This window comes from Pinus tabuliformis, chromosome 9 (genome assembly GCF_031772625.1).
Source record: "Pinus tabuliformis cultivar Carrire ecotype Pingquan chromosome 9, CPIR1, whole genome shotgun sequence".
NCBI classification, from domain to species: Eukaryota; Viridiplantae; Streptophyta; class Pinopsida; order Pinales; family Pinaceae; genus Pinus; species Pinus tabuliformis.
In genome coordinates, this window is record NC_142307.1 from 1,506,042,970 (window position 1) to 1,506,063,194 (window position 20,225).

Below are 20,225 nucleotides of genomic sequence, written 5' to 3' on the forward strand. Positions count from 1 at the left end.
CACATCCATCTGATGTACTTCCCACCGTTGGGTAGCCGCAATGGCAAGTGTAAGGCATATGGAATCCATATTTGCTACTGGAGCAAAGGTCTCGTCATAATCAATGCCATGCACTTGTTGGAAGCCTTTGCCTACTAGCCTTGCATTCCGTCTAGTGATTTGCCCATCTACAACACTCTTTGTCCTGTAGACCCATTCGCATCGGACAAGTTTCCTTCCTGAAGGAAGGGGGACCAGATCCAAAGTCTAGTTCTCGAGGAGGGAGTTATACTCCTCCTCCATGGCGAACTCCCAAGATGGATGCCCAGCAGCCTTAGCATAAGACTGTGGATCAGAAGACTCAACCAAATTACAATGCCAGGAGGGCAATGGTTCAGTGGCAGTGAGGACAAGAGGAGGCTCAATAAACTCTGAGCTAGTCCTCTACAGATCAGAATTATCCCCCACAAGACCATTTCTAGCAGCTGGTTGGTCTTGTGCATATATCTCACGTAAGCTCCTTGTTCTCTGATTTATGACAGGGGAATATGATTCACTGTTGGAAGCCTGATTTGCGCTTGGATGTGGATCATCATTTGCATGCACTAGATTTGTATCTGAGGACTCTGTCTTTGCATCTGCATGCTCTTCCTCGGCATCTGCGTGATATGTATCTGCATCTGAGTGCACTGGGTCATCATCTCGGAGCTGAGGTAGATAAAAAGTGTCTGCATGCGGCGCTTGAGGTGCATGCAAGAGACTTTCCTCAAATTTGACACTTCGCTCAATGATGAGCTTGTCCGTAGAGGGAATCAGGAGTCGATATCCCTTCACACCATCAGGGTATCCAACAAATATGCACTCAATGCTCTGTGGATCAAGAGCTTTCCTCTTTTCAGAGGGGATCCGGGCCCATGCTCGAGAGCCGAAAACACGGAGGTGAGTGACCTCTGGTTTAGTGCCGCTCCAAGCCTCAAAGGAGGTTTGATCTTTGATAGACCTATGAGGAGATCTGTTCTGGACGTAGTTAGCACAATTAAGTGCTTCAACCCAGAGCTTATGAGGCAGTGACTTGGCATGCAACATGCAGGAAGCCAGCTCTTTGAGAGATCGGTTCTTTCTCTCAGCAACTTCGTTCTGCTGCGAAGTGTATGGAACTTTGTACTACAACTGTATGCCGGACTGAAGGCAAAGGTTCCAAAGTGCTGTGTTAACATATTCCCCCCCATTTTCTGTACGGAGGGCTTTGATCATTCTCTCTGACTGTGTCTCAACTAGTGCTTTGAAATCTTCAAAGTGCTCAAAAACTTCAGATTTGTTCCTGAGAAGATACACCCAAGTATACCGTGAGAAATCATCAATAAATATAAGGACATACCTTGCTTTGTTGATGGAAGGATGAGGAAAAGGCCCCATGAGATCACTATGGATCAGATCTAGAGGAGAGGATGCTCTGTGAGTCTTGCCGGTGTCAAACTTTTCTCTAGGATGTTTGCCAAGAACACACCCTTAATAAACTCCTTTGGAGAAACTGATATTTGGCAAGCCTTCCACCATCTCATTCTTGCTTAGCTGCTGCATATACCTGTAATTCAAGTGACCAAACCTCTCGTGCCAAAGCCTACTACTATCATCAGCATGTGTAAGCAATAAGGAGGATTCAGATTCAATAAATTCAGAAAATGTATACAGTCTGGCTCCATTCTTTACCTCACCAGTTACAAGTTTGGCGCTGTTATGTAGATCATATATGTTCACTACATCTGGAGTGAATTCCACTCTCTTTCCGGTGCCGGAATGAGTGATCTGATAAACTGAAAGCACATTTATCGAATGTTTTGGAACATGAAGCACATCTTCAAAGCTTCCGTGTAAAAGTTCCACTCTACCTTTTCCGGTGACCTCAATAGGTGAGTCATCTCCCATGAGGATGGGAGGTCCTTTGCATGCATCCAAAGAGGAATAGACTTCCTTTGAAGCAGCCATATGATGCGATGCACCAGAATCTATAATCCATGCATCAGGAGAAGAATTAATTGCAACTAAAGCATGAAAATTGTTACCTTTCCCGTGGGGCGGATCCTTAGTTTTCTTCTTAGCGCCCTGAGGGATGTGGTCCCCAAGGTTTGCTTCTGAAGGATTTCTGCCATTTGGTCAATTTGTTTATTAATGCAAGAGGATTCTAGATGGAATCCTCTTTGACAGTAGGTGCATATGTTTCCTTTCTTCCCTTTCTCATTTCTCGAGCCGGAGGAGTCGTTGAAGGGATTGGTGTACCCTTCCTTCTTTGGATGGGAATGTGCTTTTCCTTTATCTTTTTGTTGCTGATTTTTCTTATTTGAATCAGATCTGTGATTTTTATTGTGGCTTCCATCATGCACAGCAAGTGCATGTGCTTTTGGAGGTTTGATTTTCCCCATGTCAATGAGTTTATCTTGCTCAAAAATAAGGGACTCCATAAATTCTTTGAGAGAAGGCATAGTGTAGGATTTACCTGTTGCGAGCCTTACTGAATGAAATGTAGACACAAAGATGAATTATTCTGGTTTGAGCTTTGACATAATAGAGAGAACTTGGCGACTCTCCTCCTTGGATTTGTCAATTCCACAACCCTTGAGTTGCGGCAATAGATCATTATATTTGGTGAAGAAGTCTTGAATTCTGTCATAGTTTCGTGGATCCAATGATAGCAGCTCCACTTCGAGCAGATGTCCTTTCATCTCATCTTGTTTCCTGTAGAGATCTTCAACCTTTTTCCAAATCTCATTGGGAGTATTGCAGGCAGATAGATGAAACTGCAACTCTGGAGAGATGCACATGCATATGGATACGTGGGCCTCATCCATACGGTTGGGGTACTTGGATTTCTCTATGGCTGAAGTGGGTTCCACTTCTGTAGCCATGGTAATCTTGTACAACCCTTTATGACGAAGGTATCGAGCCATTTGGTCCTTCCATTCATGATAGTTGTACGGTGTTAGGATCGATGCTTTGGGAAACTCCATTTTTCTATCAATCTTCGATCTCCAAGCTGTAATACTTGCAAAATAAAGTACTGGTGCGCCTTTTATCTAGCAACCTATGGGCTCTGATACCATGTAAATGTATTAGGAAACCTGCACAGATGAATCTAGCTAGTAAAGGTTGAACACACAACCTTGCAGAGCAAAAACACTAAAAGAAAATCGAAAGAAGAAAAGAATGATGCATTCGAAAATATGTTACAATGCTCATGATATAGCATCACTGGGTGAAGATCCCAAGGTAATGCACTATAGTGGTGATCAATGAGAAGACTCAACACCTACAACAAGTTCTGGAGATAACTAGTCAGTTGCAGAGTTAAAGAAGGAGAAAATCAAGGACTAAATCATGCAAAAGGAATCTTGCATGCAATCCCATGCTCTAACTAAGAGTCTGCATGTAGGTGTGTAGTAGTTCCAACATCCAAAAGGAATCTTGCATGCAGTCCCATGCTCTAACTAAGAGTCTGCATGTAGGTGTGTAGTAGTTCCAACAGACATATCATAATTGAGAATTTTTCTTTACGACTCTCTGTTCAGGTATCTCAGTGATTAATTCTTTCTTCAAGTTCGTGTTCAAGAGGAACTTGGATTTCATAGACATATGGAATAAATTTGAGTACTAAAAATATGTTTGTAGTTCAAGGCTTTAGAAACCATTTGTCTCATATAGACCTCTTGGTTTCTACAGTAAATTAGTAACATGGTTCTTTCAGTCCATATATTCTTTTACTGTAAGAATATTATCTCAGATGTAACCTTATGTGTCAACTATCCTGTCATATTGGATCAAATTATGTCCTTTTATTCAGAGCAAAATACCTCGTCGTAGGCTTTTGTCAAAATGTATTATTTAATTTGAATATGGATCTACCATGGATGACTACGTAGGACACTTCTAAAATAAATCAAACTCTTTTTAGTTGAAGCAATTGACAAGTTTGTGCAAATTTATTTTATTTGTTATGACCATGTTATAGTTTAGTTGAACTTAGTATTGCCTATCTAGTTTACCTTTAAATTCGCATGTGTGCCTCATGCCAATTAACGTGTGGAAAATCAATAATATGTATTGTGTATTCTCTTGGTAGATAATAAGAAAAGAGAAGATTAATAATGGAATCTAATTGAGAAATATGTAGATATTTGTATCCTTTAAAAACTCATTTGTGCCATACCTTATTTACTCTAAAAACGTAAATATACTAGAGCTATGCAAGATTAATTAGTTGCAAAATATACCTTGTATTGATTTATTGTTGTGGTAAATAATGGCTTAAAATTTGTTCCATTACATAAATCTTTGATGAGGGTATCAAGGAAAGCATAGTTGTCTTGATTACCAATTATAATTGCTTTCTTTATATATGCTAAGGTTTCTATCAAGGCCAAAGTTGGTGGCTATGGATTTTGAGTGGTTGAGAAAATTCATTCCAAAGTTGTTGGTCATGGAGTTTGAAGAGTCAAATAGATTCATTCCAGAATCCAAGGTTTACGTTTGAAAGGGACATTTCTAAAGTTTGTACTATGTTGGCACTGTAGGGAAGGAGTAATAGAACATAACTCAATGAACTCAGACAAAAAAATATAGGGAAGCAACTTTGTGAATGTACTTCTAAAGCATTATCTCTTATGCTCTCGAAGGCATGTCAGCAAAAGTAATTTAGGTATCATAGTTTTGAATTCAATATGTTGTCTATTCAGCATCACTAAGCCCAAGAGTGTCACGATGCCATCCAACATCTCTCTCAAATCCATTTCTAGAACAGTGATAATATTCAAGAGCCTAAATTATTTCTTGTTGATTATTCATAAAAAAAAAGGGACCATATTGAATGACTGGTTCATTCAGTGCCTTCCGCGCAATTAGGAAGAATCTTTAGGGAATATTTGACTTGTTCCAAACACTCAATCCATTGCCAGAGCTTTATTGAACAGTTTGGTGAGCACCAACAGCTGATGAACTAAGATCTCCAAAAATTACCTCAGCTTCTCAAACATAGACACATGCATTCAAACACTCTCGAATAGGTTGATGGAGAACAACTCCTAGCTTCATGGCGAAATCCAAGAACATTGTTGGAGTTTTGGTGTATGCAAGGGACTTAATGCCCAAAGCTTCTCCAATTATAACAGCTGCTCTAACACCATATTTCTCAACCTTTGGTATGTCTTTACCTTCCAATTCTTTATATGTAGGTTCAATCATATACAAAAAACCAATGTCTTGTAAGTCGGTAACTGAATTAGAAATAGAGAATCTTAAATAAATTCTCTTGTTAGAAACAAATGTACATACATTTTGTCTTTGATGAAATATTTACCGAAAGCTAGGAGCCAATATGGACCCCTTTTCTTGCTGGAATTTCATAGTGGACTATAACTCTTCCAGTTTTCATGCACTAGAAAACATAATAAACTTTTACTCAGAACGTTATCACAAATTCCAATGACCTAGGTCTAATACTCAACTCTTAGATCAATCCTTGTTGATTGTAAAAGAAAGATCGTCAAAACCACAAGAGAATGAAAATTGTCCAACTTGGAGATCACTAGCTTTGATGGTACCCTTATGTCCTGCAAAATATTGATGTGTAAAAGCTCCATGCAGACAATCCATGTCCTATAAGTTATTTGATGAAATTGGCTCTCAAATAAACAAATAACGGGTTGAAGGCCCCACACAAATGATCAAAAATTATAAATGGAACTTCTTTTAGTCAATTGTGACGCTATAAATTCCCTTCCCATTAAGAAATTTAAGCAGAGCATGACAGTAAGCATGATTATCAAATAATCCAGTCACCAACAAAATGTATTGGTGCTTACCCCATATTATCAACGCAGAAGGCAACCATTTCCTCTTCTAAAATATACAAAAGAAAATATATCCATGACTGGTAAATAAATAGATGAATCCATTAAAGGCCCAAGTATTGGCAGGTGGAGCTTCTCTAGGATGGGTTTAGCTTGAGCATGTATGTGATAGTCTCAAAACCTGAATAACAAAAGGAAGGAAAATACAATTAGTTTTCCATAAAAGAAAAAGAAAAGTACCTAGGCTTCCATAGCAGATACCACACACATAATGGAAAAATCAAAGTGTTATTGAGTTTTTAAAAAGGAAAAAGGTTGTACCTCTGTGAGGATGGTTCAGAAAGCTAGCAAGAGGAGAAATTGCAAGCCAAATTAAATTTAGCATTAAACAAATAGTTCCCTTGACAAACCACATTAGCAAAATGACAAACATTCAACTCAAAATTCAAAACTTGTGTTCTAGTCTGATCAAGATCGATCGTGTTTATCATAACCAAACTGTAGCCTAAGAAAGCTCAAAGGATTTTCTTACATGAGAAGGGAAAGAGTTCGAATCTCATGATATGCTTGCTAAGTGAATTAGGTTCAATTTAATTGCAAATTTGTCCAAAAGAAGGAAAGGATCCAAATTCTTCAATTCAGGCCCGCATGCATATCAATATCCAAAATTTTGATGAAATCGAAGCACTAGACATTTGGAAAGAAAAAGAAAAAACCCAAAGATTGTAAGGAGTAATAGGACCACATAACTCCTGAGCAAAAATACAAATGAACCAACTCCAAAAAATCAAACTTGCTATCTGGAGCCAAGTGAGCTTGTACATTTGAAATAAATTAATATTTTAGAACAAATCAGATTCATGTAATTTTAGAGAAAATCAGATGCCTTACATTAGTGAAGTGGGATTTCACATGAACAAGATGAGAATGAAAATTTGATTTAAAGTGATCAAAACTTACAACGATGAAGGCATGACAAAATAAACTAGCCCCAACAAGACATCACCTAGGATTCTTAATAATTAACAACACTTGCCATATAAGGTCGGTATGGTATATGTAGGTGAAGGAAAAAATGGGAGAATTCATTTTCCATAAATTTTTAACAAAAGAGGAGAATGTATCTTGACCTCAAAAATCAATTCATTCTTTGTATGGCATATTTCAATCAATTACAAAGTCGATCATGAATCATTTGTAAATCATCTCCAATACATGCCCGGCGGCAGTCTTCATGTTCTTCTGATATATACACGCATGCTTCACTAGGTCTTTTCAAACCCATAAGTTGTTTTAAGAAGCTCTTCTCATGAGTAAATAGGGATCATCTTGGCAGGGTAAGTGTCATTGTTTGCAACAAAGGAAAACTTCTGAACATGAAACCTATTAGAGAAATTTTCTTCTTATCAAATTTTGAAACTTTCATGCAAACCACTTTCAAACTATTGAGTGAAAGGGTTAAACTTAATGCCTCGAGGCTTACTATGTGGTTCTACAATCCAAGCTTGGTATGATAAATCTCCCTATACAATAAAATTATTGTGTTCAAAACACTATTAACATGATGCTATAAGTAAGAGAATTACTAACCGTAAAACATTTACATTCTATTGAGAGTTATTCAAGAGAGACCAAACATTAGAGAACTACAAGAAAAGGCGCTTTTCTACCAAGCCCATGAAGGGAAAATTTCTTTAGCGAGTTTGTAACAATAAATCCTTTAAATACAACAAGCTTCATCTTGAACAGATGCAGATACAGATAAGGGTTCAGCTCAAACATTGACATCCAAAAACAATTATGCACTATGACATTTACCAGCTTTGGGTAGTTAACTGTCACTGAGCTTTCACACTCAACTCCAGTGAAATCCATACACTAGAGATTGGCCACATAAATTTTCACATTGCTTAGCCCTGTATAGTGTTGAAATGTCAAATTTTCAAAAAGAGGGAACCTTTCTAAAAGGTGTTAATGTATATCATCATTTGTATAGATGAATGGAAAAGATAGGTTTATGCCTTAGAGATAGGTTCCACCCTTTTAGTTATAATGATGGGCTACCCTTATCACCTTCCATGCATATTTGATCCTTTCAACATCAGTAAAAGGGAGAGGTTAACTTGGGAAATAACACATGCTGGTTATTGGAACACACCTACCTATATTGGCGCATCAGGAATAATTCTTACAATAATAACCACATAAATAAATGAATACATATTATTCTATTTGGTTAGAAATAAAAAAAGAGAAACCACAAAAGAGGAAGAGGAAAATGGTAAAGCTACCAATCGAATAGGGATGGAGCAAATCTTTGACTCATCTCACTTTCGTAAGATCCCTACAGTGTTCAGGTTCAATGCCTATTGTGTCAAACCGGGAATAATGATTTCTGGTTGTCAATATGGCTCACGCAGGTTCTTGTGTGATGCATATCTCTCGCTAAACATTCTCTCCAATCGGGGATGGTCGCTATAATTATTTCAATTCGATGGGAGAGGATGCTTTAATCGTTAATCGTTTTCTCCAACTGAGGAATTTTTCTATAACCATTTCAATCCAATAACAGAGGATTATTTAATCTTCTAAAATTCGATCCTACACTACAAACTAGTACATGGTGGAAGCTAAGGGAGTTGTTTTAAAAAGGAAATGCCTTACGACGTAACTACTCATAATTAAATCTAGCAATAAATGGAGTTAGCCATGCATAAGTGATAACTCATGTACATAGAACTGAACTGCTGTGAAACTCATGCATTAATGACTTGATTTTCTAAAAATGGACCTATTATAGATAGAACACCCATTAAAAATAGACATGTTTTAAAATGATATTTTATAAATAGACTACCCAATATAAATTGACTACTTGTTAAAAAGATAAATTCTCTAAATAAAACTCCTCCTAAATAGTAGGGAAATGTGAATGTACGAAAATACTTATATTAATATTTATAAGAAAGATCCCTTAAACCAAAATATATGGAGAAATGTTTTAGAAATTACTATTGCAAAATTATTTTTAAGAATATGTTATTTTCTAGATATAAGTTTTCCCTTTTATAAAGAAGGATATTTAGGAAAATAAAGAAGGTATTATTATCTAGTTGAAAAATTGTATTTTCAAAATAATAAACCAGTATGATTCATTATAGCCATGGATTTAGAAAGAGCCAAGAGGGACCAATTCTCTTGACATGCTAGCTTTAGAATGAAAAAAAAAATGAAAGAAAGTATGCATCTTGGGAGATATATATATATATATATATATATATATATATATATATATCACAATTGCAACTTATATGTATACTATCATTACTATCAGCATCCACATCGGGTCTCCCTTTTCATACTTATAATGCCCTAATTGACCTCTATTTTTGAATTATTTCAGCTATTTTCTTCAAGTATATGCCCTTAAAGCATTATGATGTCTATATGAGGTAATATATATTTCAAAAATCAATTTCTATGTTTCCTTGTAGTAAAAATAACATTATGTGATCTTTTACTCTCTAATTTCTCTGATTGGTTTACATAGATCTTTGGATCTCTACTCCTTTTCATCTAGTACACATTCAACATTCCAACACTTGGGTAGTTCATCATTCTGGTACTTGAGTAGCTCAACGATCTGGTACATATGTTCTTATTTGTCCAGCCTCTTCAACAATCTGGCATTCGGGTTTTCATAAATTTATGTGCACCCATCGGGTACTCAGCCAATAGTCGTGTCCTCAATGACCGCGATCACCACATGTGTGCACCCATCTGACGCTTGACCATTGGCCCGAGCTCTTGGCTATTGCGCTGATGATATTATTCTATTCTGGTACATGTTGTTCCACTATTCGATTCTGGTACCATCTCTTCTACCGTTTAACTCTAGTAACCATGTTATATTGTTTTGTTCTAGTACTAGTGTTCATCTATTCGATTCCAGTACTAGCAGTTCCTTTGTTCTATCTCAGTACAAATGTTCTACTGTCTGACTCTGGTACCAAACTTCATACTTCATCAAATAATTTACGATGGAACCAATAAAGTCGTTTAAGACATCTCCTTACTTATTCAGTTGAGATTCACTTCCTCCTCATACACTTCGTGTCAAGAGGACAAAGTTACAAATGTAAATTCAATTTAACTATACAGATTTGATGATTATCTCTTGTAACTTTGATTGTAACAACCCTATTCTTTATAAAAAAAAGGTTCGTCGAATGATTATGCTAATATTTTAATCTCTTATTCTTTAAATATTTTAGTGTTCAAAGAGAGATTAGGTTAGAGAATGAAAGAATTAGAAACAGAGCACTAACACTCTACGATTTGTAATGTTGATGAACTGTTAAGTTGTAATCCTTATTTTTGATTAATAATATGAGCAGCAGTTGTTAAGTTCAATGTGTTAACTTCCTTATTATCTATGTAAGTTTTCAAGCTTACCATGGTAGCTCGAAAAGGGCTGACCGAAGCCATCAAGGCAAGTTTCTTTCTTTTTTTAAGTTATTAAATAGTTTAGTGTTTCTAGTTTTTCTTTATGAGTGATAGTTTCTTAGCTTAAAGTGTATTTGAGTTACAAACTTAATGATTGATTGTTTGAAGAACAAGAAGGATAATACTTGAGATCTCACCACTCACCTATGTTAACACCCAGGTTGTTCCCTTTGACTCCTGAGGGAATACGGCCGGGGTAACCACTAACCAAGCTTTGGATTACAGGTTCTAGCCTACCCGTAATCAGAGAGGGCTCTCTCTTTTTAGTTTTTGTTGGGTCCCTATAATACTAGTGATTACCCCATTACTATTGTAGTTATACCCCTTATTTATATTGATGTACCCATGTAGTGCCCATATTGTTACCTTTGTGCCACATAGAAGCCCACTATTGTTATTGTTGTGCCCTACAATATTATTGTTATGTAGGCTTTGATTGTATTGGGACCACTTAGACTCCTATATATAGAAAGGAGGTATTTTCATTTGTATCATCCAAGAATTGTTCATTTATGTAATGTAAAGGAGGTTGCCCCCTCGAAGAGGCTGAATTCTAAGGCATGGATCTCTCTTTTCTATCTTTTTGTGAGCTGGTTTCATAACATTTGGTATCAGAGCTTTGGATTCTAGGGTTTCGCTGCTCCAAACAGGTCATCGTGGAATTTTCGCTATAACTTTTTTTTTGTGACGTTTTAGAAGTAGAAAAAAAAACCCATTTGAGAAGAAATCGTGCTGAACCTTGGGTCCGAATTTCAGAGCTTTTCGTGCGATTTGTTCGGAGATATGATCTCATGAAGCTGGTCTTTTTGATGACTCCTGAATTACACTCAAAACAGGTGACCTGGGGAAAATCGTCATAACTTTCTTTCTGAGCATCGGATTGAAGTTTCGTAAGAAGGTACAGAAAGAGGACGGACTGTAGTTTCTCATGGGCGTTTTTCAGATCCAAAGGTCGAAACAGTGACTCGTGGCACGTCGTACAACTTCGCTCTACTGAACCAGTCTAAAAGCAAGTCACCGTGGGAGATTTCACATAACTCTTCCTTGGAGAATCCAATTTGGCTCAGACTTGTGGCATTGGAAAGAGGACGCAGAAGGCTAATACAGGTAGCAATTTCAGAATTGGATGATCCGAAATTACAGAGATACATCAGATTAAATATCAGGCTTCTATAAAGTGAAAAAAGGTGTGTAGTTTTTTTTAATTTTTGTGTAAGCTTGGTTTAACGGAATTCAAAGGGCATAGTAAAGCATTATTATCGGTAACTGATGCCCCGAGGAAAGAAAATGCAAACACCTAGTAAGGAACCTGAAAGCTCTAGCATGACTCATGAAGAAGAGGAAGAAATGCTACATGATATATCAAAATTACAAGAACAAGTGCAACAAATGTCACGCTCACAAAAGCTAACAGAAGCTAAGATAAGTGGCGTGGAATCTAAGGTAAATGGTGTGGAATCTAAGATAAAGGGCATGGAAGCTAAGATGGAGGATTCGATGGCAAATTTGAAGATAGATTTGAATACAAACATGGAAGAATTGAAGAAGTTGCTACAAGAAAGGGTCACTAATGGTGAAAAGGTAGTAAAGGAAACTCATGATGAGAACAAAAGAAATGTTAATCATGATTCCATAGACTCTAATGTTGGATCAAAGACTCACCATGTTCCAAAAATCGATATGAGGAAGTTTGATGGCAAGGATCCCGCCACATGGATATTACAGATGGAGCAATTCTTCGATCTCAATAATGTGCAAAACACACAAAAGGTACGTATGGAAACTTTATATTTGGAACCAAATCAGTTTGTATGGTATCAATGGCTTTGTTCTCGTAAACCATTTATCACTTGGGCCATTTTTACGGAAGAATTAATAGCACATTATGAGGATACAAAAAGCAACACTTTTTTTAGCCAATTGATAAGTCTCAAACAAAAGGGTTCAATAATGGAGCACATTGAGGAGTTCCAAAAATTGAACATAAGGGTAAAAGATATTCCAGAAGAGCATAGGATTGATGTGTTCATAGGGTCTTTAAAGGATAATATCCAACATGATGTGCGCCTTTGGGAACCTGATTCATTAGAGAAGGCATTCAGGTTAGCAAGAAAAATGGAAAGCAAAATTATGGCAACTAGGAAGCATACCATTCACAACTATAAAGAAGGAAGTGTTGTTGCCCATAGTCTTCCACAACCTACAAGGTTGACACCACAACAATTGGAAGAAAAAAGAGCAAAAGGGCTTTGTTACAATTGTGATAGCAAATACACAAAAGGTCATAAGTGTGCTGAGAAGAAATTATTCTACATAGATTGTGAAGAGGAAGAAGAAAAGGAGCAAGAAAGGTCAAAAGAAGAGGATATATTCCAGGAACAAAGCCTAGATGAAGAACAAATAAATCCGACCATATCTTGTAATGCATTGGCGGGAATTACCACTCCTCAAACCATCAAGATAGAAGGACAAATCAAGAAGAAAAAGGTAATAGTGTTGATTGATTCAGGAAGCACCCACAATTTTATTCATTGTAGGGTAGCAAAAGAATTGAATTGCTTCCTATATCCAGCACCAGAGTGTCAAGTGATGATTGCAAATGGAGGAACAATAAATTGTTCTGGAAAGTGCCATAATATCAAGCTATCCATGGGAGAATATGTATTGACTAGCCCAATGCTTTCCATTCCAATGGGAGGTGTTGATGTTGTACTAGGAGTCCAATGGCTACAATCCTTGGGTACAATAGCTTTTAATTTTCAAGAACTTTTCATGAAATTTTCTGTGGAAGGAAAGGAAGTTGAATTAAGGGGTATTGCAGGGAAACCAGGAAAGATAATCAGCTCTAATGGAATGACAAAGCTTCTAAAAAAGGAGCAAAGAGGTGTAATTGCACAATTATGTTCACTAGATGTTTCCACATTGGAATCATCTATTTCTCCAGATCTCCAAAAAGTCCTGGACAATCATTCCAAGGTATTTGAGACTCCCAAAGGTCTCCCACCTATGCGTGATCATGATCATGCTATTCATCTGATTCCAGGAAGTGTTCCTCCAAACATCAGGCCGTACAGATATCCATATGTCCAAAAAAGTGAAATTGAACGTATGGTTGCAGAAATGCTAGAGGCTGGTATAATTCAACCGAGTCAAAGTTCTTTCTCAGCTCCAGTAGTATTGGTGCACAAGAAGGATGGATCATGGCGCATGTGTCCAGATTATAGGGAGCTCAACAAGCTCACTATTAAAGATAAGTTCCCCATTCCTGTTATTGATGAATTACTGGATGAATTGCATGGATCAATTTACTTCACCAAGTTGGATCTTCGTTCGGGATATCATCAAATCAGAATGAAGATTGAAGACATTCCGAAAACAGCATTTAGAACTCATGAGGGTCATTATGAATTTTTGGTCATGCCTTTTGGCCTTACCAATGCACCTTCAACATTTCAAGGTTTGATGAATTCAATTTTCAAACCATTCCTTAGAAAATTTGTGTTAGTATTTTTTGATGATATACTAATCTACAGCAAGTCTTGGAAGGATCATGTTGAACATGTTGACAGGGTGTTACAACTATTGGAGGAGAAACAATTATATGCAAAAAGATCCAAATGTTTCTTTGGAGTCCAGGAGGTGGAATATTTGGGTCATATTGTATCTCATGAAGGAGTTAAGGTAGACCCTAGCAAAATTAAAGCCATTAAGGAATGGAAAATCCCCACATCCATAAAGCATCTGCGAGGATTTCTTGGGTTGACAGGGTATTATCGCAAGTTTGTTAAGAATTATGGGAGAATAGCAGCACCTCTAACAACATTATTGAAGAAAGATTCATTTTCATGGACTTCGGAAGCAACAAAGGCCTTTGAACATCTTAAAGAGGCAATGTGCCAAGCACCGGTCTTAGCTACGCCGGACTTCACAAAAACCTTTATTGTGGAATGTGATGCTTCAGGAAATGGAATTGGTGCTGTTCTAATGCAAGATGAAAGACCCATTGCTTTTGAAAGTCGTCCAATCAAGGGAAAGTTTTTAAGAAAAGCTATTTATGAGAAGGAAATGTTGGCAATACTCCATGCACTTAAGAAATGGCGACCCTACCTAATGGGAAGACACTTCAAGGTAAAAACGGATCATGATAGCCTTAAATACTTTTTAGAACAAAGATTATCCTCTGAAGAGCAACAAAAGTGGGTCACAAAGATGTTGGGTTATGACTTTGAAATCATCTACAAAAAAGGGAAGCAAAATGTGGTGGCAGATGCACTCTCAAGAAAGGATGAGGATGTGGAAGCATTGTTGTGTGCCATTTCTATTATCCAACCAGATTGGATAAACGAAGCAAGGGAGGAATGGAAGAACGACGAAGAAGTGTGGGCACTTATTGAAAAGCTACAACAAGATTCCAGTACTTCTGATACATTTAGCTGGAAAAATGATTCGTTATGGTACAAAGATCGCTTATACCTCTGTAAGAATTCCCAGCTAAAACAAAAGATTCTTATGGAATTGCACACTTCTCCCTTAGGAGGGCACTCAGGATTTTTAAAAACTTACCACAGGGTTAAGAAGGAATTTTTTTGGGATGGCCTTAAATCAGATATTCAAAAGTTTGTGGCGGAATGTTTGGTTTGCCAGCAAAATAAAGTTGAAACAATTAAGACACCGGGTCTATTACAACCTTTATCCATTCCAAGCCAACGTTGGGAGGAGGTTTCAATGGATTTTATCACAGGTTTACCCAAGTCTGAGGGAAAGAGTGTCATCATGGTGGTAGTTGACAGACTTACCAAGTATGCACACTTTTGTGCATTATCACATCCATTTAAAGCCAGTACAGTTTCTACTGCATTTATGGAAACAGTTCAAAAGCTACATGGAAACCCAAAGATTATTGTAAGTGACAGAGATCCCATTTTCACTGGAAATTTTTGGACAGAATTATTTTCTTGTCTTGGTACTCAGTTAGCTCATAGCTCATCTTATCATCCTCAATCTGATGGGCAAACTGAGATAGTAAACAAATGTTTGGAAGGATATCTTCGTTGCTTTGTATCTGATAAACAGACACAATGGGTCAAATGGTTGCCTCTGGCTGAATGGTGGTATAACACTTCCTTTCATACAGCAACAAAAATGACCCCATTTATGGCACTTTATGGGTATCAACCACCATCCATCACATCATATTTAAGAGAAAATTCTAAGGTTCAGGCAGTGGAACATCACATCGAACATCAACAACAAGTCCTCCAACTCTTAAAGGATAACCTTGTGTTGGCACAGAATAGAATGAAACAACAGGTAGATCAGCATCGCAGTGAAAGAAGTTTTGATGTAGGTTATTGGGTATTCCTACGGCTACAACCATATAAGCAAATGTCCCTCAAGAAATCTAAGAAGGATAATAAATTATCACCAAAGTATTATGGTCCGTACAAGGTGTTGCAAAAGATTGGTACTATGGCATACAAATTGGAGCTTCCTGCAGCTTCTCGATTGCACCCAGTTTTCCATGTTTCATGCTTAAAGAAGGTTATAGGCGACAAGCTCCCAGTTCAAACAATATTGCCAGAACTTGACGAAGAAGGAAAAATTATATTGGAACCGGAAGCAGTTATAGAAACAAGAACTCGACAGCTACGAAATCGATCAATTTCAGAGTACCTTATCAAGTGGAAGAACTTATCCGCTGAAGATTCCACATGGGAGGACGAGAATTTTATGCAGAAGTATCCTGAACTACTCAAGCGTTGAGGACAACACTTTTTTTGAAGGAGAGGGGCATGTTGGGTCCCTATAATACTAGTGATTACCCCATTACTATTGTAGTTATACCCCTTATTTATATTGATGTACCCATGTAGTGCCCATATTGTTACTATTGTGCCACATAGAAGCCCACTATTGTTATTGTTGTGCCCTACAATATTATTTTTATGTAGGCTTTGATTGTATTGGGACCACTTAGACTCCTATATATAGAAAGTATCATCCAAGAATTGTTCATTTATGTAATGTAAAGGAGGTTGCCCCCTCGAAGAGGCTGAATTCTAAGGCGTGGATCTCTCTTTTCTATCTTTTTGTGAGCTGGTTTCATAACAGTTTTAACTTTGTTTTTTGAAGATTTTAGGCTAGTTATGAGGTGAGAGTTTTCTTTGAATTTTGGTTGTCGGCTACTGTTCAAAGAAGGGCAAGAAAGTATCAAAGAGAGTTCAATCCATTGGGCATGTGGAGTCCAAAAATGAATAGCATTTGATATCTGTGATAAAGAGAGGTTCACTGCAGGGCCAGATGGGTATCCATGATACAAACTTTGATTTTTTTTTTAGGACAAGAAACAATATAAATCACACCAGAAAAAGGCAGTTAAGAGTTCTTTCACAGTGTAACAGGGAATAACGGACAAATCCTAATCAGTAGCAAGTGAGAATTACTGAATACAGACTTATCATGTGATTAGAGCAAATAGGAGCATTTAAGAATTCCATAGTCGTGGCTAACCCTGGAGAAAACATATTTAGTAGTAAAGATTGAGTTTAGGGTGTTCTTAACGGACAAATCCTGAACTATTCTTTTTCTTTTCTACCGAGATTAATCACCAAACATCATAAATAGATTATGCAAGAAATGAAACACAAATACAGTTAGAAAACACTTATTGTATCACGCCATAACACGAGAATCCTGCAGCAGTCAATAGTTTCATCACATCACGTCCAAGCCAAACTCATTCTTTTGGGAACCAATAGCTCCTTTGCATTATATCTTTCAGAGGATATACAGTCGAGTTATCTTGAACAACTGAGCAACAACAACCCCCAATAAGCTATGCGGGGGTGCATATATATAAAATATCACAAAAATATCTCAGCAATGAGTTATTGCACAATAATTGCTCTTACCAACTTTCTAAGATATTTCTTACAAAATTAAAAGCTGCTTAAATAAATATACAACAGTTGCTTGTTGTTTGTCAGAAATTCTTGACTTTTGGGTTTATGGGTCATCTGAGCTCCTTGCGGCGATTTCGATTGCTTTTGCCTTTATGCTACCGCGTCAGGGCACTGCTCTATTCAGACAGCTCATCTGTGATGCTCAAGCTGTGAATAGCCACTGTCCACCTCATTCAACTGTTTTCCTGTTGTTGTGAAAAACTTTTAGACCAAAATTTAGACTTGATTTAAAGCAAAGTTTTAATCATATTCGTCCACCACTCTTCAGTGGGCATTTGATGTCTCTGCATCTTGATTAGGGTCTCATCTGCCTCTGTATACTTATAATAATTAGGGGGCACTTCAAAAAGGTGCTTAATTTCATGTTCAATGAAGAATAAATTCTCTAATTTATCATAAATCTCTTGCCCTGATGGTGACCCAACTCCTACTGGACTGCTTGTTGTAGTTGTCAACTAATTAGCTGCATAATCGTTGACCCTTTTAGCATACTGTTCATGGGACAACAGTCTTCCTGCACTGGTCACTAGGCTGGGAAGCCCTTTGCCATGTAATGTTGTGATTTTGGTGGCAAAAGCATTGGCCTCTACTTGAATATCTTGGCACTTTCTTTCTAATGACTGCAAATAGTTCCGGAGGGTGAGCACCCTTTTGATTAACAAAATTGTATCAGTCCTATCCCTGATACCCATTGTTGCCAATTGAAGGCCAGTTCTATTATTCAGGACATTGATCATCCTGGTAGCAATATCAGGCATACTTCCAAGAGAAGCTCTGGCCCTTTGACTTTTAGCATGAGCCTTGTTCAGTAGATCCATTTGCTCATGAATTGTCTCTATGTATTGCCACTGATCTGTGATTGACTGGCCAATCTTAGCCCACGGGATCTTCTTGACCTCAGTTATGACCTTGCTCATGGTGAGCTCCTTTCCAAGCTCTTTGATCCTTCTCTCTAGTGTCCTAACTTCCCTGGTCTTTTCTGCCACTTGCTGCTTAGATTTTTCATATTTCTCGTCCAGCTGGGCCAGCTTTTCTTTGGCATCCTTCAGCTCAATCATTTGGGTTTCAAGAGCTTGCAGCTCCTTCATCATATCTCGCATACCAAGGCCTGGGACTTGCTCTGCTGCTACTTCCTTTTCTGTGGCTTGAGGCCCAGCAATTGAGGCACTTGCTTCTGTTGTTTGCACCAGGGGAGGACTTATAATTTGAGGAGGCTCCTCAAGATTTATTACTGGCTGAGAGGGCTGAGGTATCTGCTCTCCTTGTTTTTGTTTCAGGGCTGCCTCTAATGCACCCTCTGTTGCTACCAATCGTCCTTCCGTTTCTACCAACTGTTTGTGTAATGTCAACAGCATTGCCACTACATCTTGATCCTTTCTCTGCTGAGCAACATTTTCTGTTTGGGGGTGAAGGGTTGCTGGAAGTTTGACCATCTTCCTCAAAGCTAATATATCTTCATCTTCTTTCTTCATTAGCGCCTACACAGCTTTGGGATCACTTGGGTCATGCCCAAGCTCTATGATGATATCTTCCAAAGACTTAATCCTATTGTCTTTGGCTTGAGAAGAACCTTTCTCCAATTCTAGTTGGGCAGTAGTATTATGGAGAGAATTTTGCAGTTTGTGTGCTAGAAGTGTTTTATCTGCAAGAGTAGAGTAGACCATCTCACCCGTTTGCTTATGTATCTCTATTTGGTCCATTTGGTGGATGTCTTTTGCAAACACTTCCAGGTTGGTTCTGATGTAATCTGCAGCTGACTGTGGTTGCAGCATGGCAGGCATAAAATGGCTCATAGTCATCTTCCCCTCTGCAATGTCATATGCTGACATGAGCCTCTATTGATTGGTGGGAGCCATATTGAGCAAATGATTGTAAAGCTGGATTCTGACTGGCTCATTCCTAGCTTTTATATCCATAAATTGTTTTTTGATTCCAGACTCTGCCCTTCTTTGCTAGCTTGAGGAGCTGACCTCTCCTCCAAGTGGTCTCTCTTGTTCCTGCTGGAAGGAACTGGCTGATGCTTCCATACTAGGGGGGCCCATACCCATGGATGGTCCAATAGGCATCTCTTCTTCAGAAAAAGGGTTTAGTCTTTGCCTTTTCTCCCCTTGTTGACTTGCTGATGTAGTAAGGGGGGTTTCTTGCTATCTGTCCCTCTTCCTGGCTCTCTCTTCATTCATCGGGGTTTGGAGCACCGAGGTCTCCACTGCTATTCCCTGCCTTGGAGGCACATTTTCTTGAACCTGTTGCTCTGTGGATACAGGGTCCTCAGCCATTTCTTCTTACTGTTCTGTCTGTTGTTTCTGTTGTTCTACTATTGGGAGTGTCTGATCCTGCTCCATTTCTTTCCCCTTATCTGTGTCAGCTGCTAGAGTAGTGGTTTGAGCTGCTTGTTGGGGAGTTGTAGAAGATGAGGCAGCTGCTCCAAGTTGAGTATGATGAAAAGAAGAAACCTGTCCACAATATTCCAAGTCAGCTTCCTTCTCAAGTTTCTTTGCTACTTTTTGTGCCGTTTCCTCTTTAGAACTTGACTCTTCTAGGGTGCCCTCTTTCCATTCTAAATGATTTGCATATTTTTCAATATGTGTTAACCTGAGATGATCATAGCTAGCCAATTTATATTTGACCCTTCTAAGACTAATCAAGTGATTGGGGTCATAGGGTAACCAGAGGAAAATGGTTTGCAACTCGAGGCACTTCAGGATCTTATCTGCTTCTTGCCATGCCTCTTCTCTTTTGTTATAAATAAATGGGCCTAGCTGGTTTTTGACTTTGAGCTGTGCCTTTTTATTTTTGTTGTGGAAATGGAACTTGTCCGCATTTCCAAATTGTCTGAAATATTCTAAAGCAAAAAGTCTCATAGGGACATATCTTGGTAGCCTGTATGGGGCTAACTCACAACCATATATCCTGATCACTGTATGGTGTTGGTAAAAGT

The 20,225-nt window shown here is 38.0% G+C and overlaps 1 pseudogene; it reads right to left on the minus strand.

The window, feature by feature from the left end:
• Nucleotides 1–4,698: 4,698 nt before the first annotated feature.
• On the minus strand, nt 4,699–18,378 carry LOC149154317 (pirin-like protein; annotated as a pseudogene).
• Nucleotides 18,379–20,225: the final 1,847 nt, after the last annotated feature.